Source organism: Gossypium hirsutum, chromosome D09 (genome assembly GCF_007990345.1).
Source record: "Gossypium hirsutum isolate 1008001.06 chromosome D09, Gossypium_hirsutum_v2.1, whole genome shotgun sequence".
Classification (NCBI taxonomy): Eukaryota; Viridiplantae; Streptophyta; class Magnoliopsida; order Malvales; family Malvaceae; genus Gossypium; species Gossypium hirsutum.
In genome coordinates this window covers 46,160,230-46,162,272 of record NC_053445.1, presented here as the reverse complement: position 1 = coordinate 46,162,272, position 2,043 = coordinate 46,160,230, and the positions used below count along the sequence as shown (strand labels likewise).

The 2,043-nt window shown below is 36.7% G+C and overlaps 1 non-coding gene across 1 annotated transcript; it reads left to right on the top strand.

Annotated features, from left to right (window-relative positions):
* The first annotated feature begins 1,529 nt into the window (after positions 1-1,529).
* Positions 1,530-1,636, top strand: LOC121221517 (small nucleolar RNA R71). The gene has a single exon (XR_005918908.1). It is a non-coding gene; the product is annotated as a small nucleolar RNA R71 (small nucleolar RNA).
* Positions 1,637-2,043: the final 407 nt, after the last annotated feature.

The following is a 2,043-nucleotide window of genomic DNA, read 5'->3' as shown; positions in this document are numbered from 1 at the left end:
GTAAAATCATCTCAATCATTAGATGTCTTAACAAAATCATGAGCTTGGAGAGTAATCGTTTCGTCACCTACACGAAATATTAACTCACCTGTACCAACATTAATAATCATTCTAGTAGTTACTAAAAAGGGTCTTCCTAAAATTAAAGGTACTTTATTACCCTCATCCATGTCTAAAACGACAAAATCAACTGGGAATATGAATTTATCACTTTTTACTAGAATATCTTCAATAATACCCCTAGGAAATCTAATGGTTCTATCTGCTAATTGAATACTCATCCTAGTTTGTTTAGGTTTCCCAAGACCTAATTGTTTAAACATTTTATAGGGCATGACATTAATACTCGCTCCTAAATCAGCCAAAGCATTATTGATAATTAAACTACCAATTAAACAAGGAATAGTAAAACTCCCTAGATATTTCAATTTGTTAGGTAGTTTATTTTGCAAAATGGCTGAGCATACTGCATTTAGCTCCACATGCAACCAGTCATCTAACTTCCGTTTATTTGCCAAAAACTCTTTTAAAAATTTAACAGAATTGGGCATCTGCGAGAAAGCTTCAATAAACGGTAAGTTAATATATAATTTTTTCAGAAGTTTAAGAAATTTACCAAATTGTTTGTTCGTGTGGTCTTTCTTCTCGCGTTAGGATATGGCACTCGAGGAGATTCCTTACTGACCGATTTTTGTTCATTCTGGCTTACCTCGACCTTACCGTTACTTACCATAATTTCTTGCCTTGGTTCTAGTTCAAATTCAACTAACCCTTCTTCATCTCGAACAGTAATTGTATGAAGTTGCTCATTTGGGTTAGTTTCGATATTGCTAGGCAAGCTACCTTATGGTCGTTCTGAAATCAATTTAGCAAGTTGACCGATTTGATTCTCGAGTCCTTGAATTGACGCTTGTTGATTTTTAAGTGTTGTTTTAGTGTTTTGAAAATGAGTTTCTGATACCGAAATAAACTTCGTCAACATCTCCTTGAGATTCAGCTTTTTCTCTTGCTAGTAAAATTGTTATTGAAAACTTGGAGGGGGTTGTGGTCTTTGGTTTCCTTGACCACCCCAAGAAAAATTGGGATGGTTCCTTCAACCTGCATTATAAGTATTACTGTAAGGATTATTCTGAGGCTTAGAATTATTACCCATATAATTTATTTGTTCGTTCTTTGTGCTAGGTCCATAGGGTAGACATTCTGGACTGTTTATTCCTCCTCCATTCGTATCGCACTGCATCACCGGATGTACCTGCGTAGAAACATATAAACCATCAATTTTCTTATTTAAAAGTTGTACCTGATTTGATAACATGGTGACCGCATCTAATTTGAAAACACCGGCTGCTTTCATCGGCTTCGTCCTCATGACTTTTCACTAATAATTGTTCAGTGTCATCTCCTCTATAAACTCATAAGCCGCTTCAGGTGTTTTATTGTTCAGAGTACCACCGGCTGCTGCATCGATTAACTGTCCAGTTAAGGGATTCAAACTGTTGTAGAAGGTTTGAACCTGTAGCCATAAAGGTAACCCATGGTGAGGGCACCTTCTCAATAAGTCCTTATACCTCTCTCATGTATCATATAAGGTTTCTAAGTCGATTTGAACGAGGGAAGAGATATCATTCCTTAACTTGGCCATTTTCGCTGGTGGGAAGTACTTTAGTAGGAATTTTTCGGTTATTTGGTTTCATATAGTGATAGAGACTCGTGGTAAAGAATTCAACCCGCTGTTTAGCTTTGTTCTTCAACGAGAAGGGAAACAACCATAGGAGAATGGCGTAGTCAGAAACACCATTAATCTTGAAAGTATCACAGACTTCTGGAAAATTAGCCAAATGAGTATTTGGATCTTTGTCTTGCAAACCATCGAACTAAACAAATTGTTGTACCATTTGAATAGTGTTCGACTTCAGTTCAAAATTATTTACAGTAATAGTGGGTCTCACAATACTCGATTCAGCCCCAGTTAGAGTGGGCTTGGCATAATCATACATAGTACGAGGAGCAGGATTTGGATTTGCAGGATTCGTAGCAACTGCA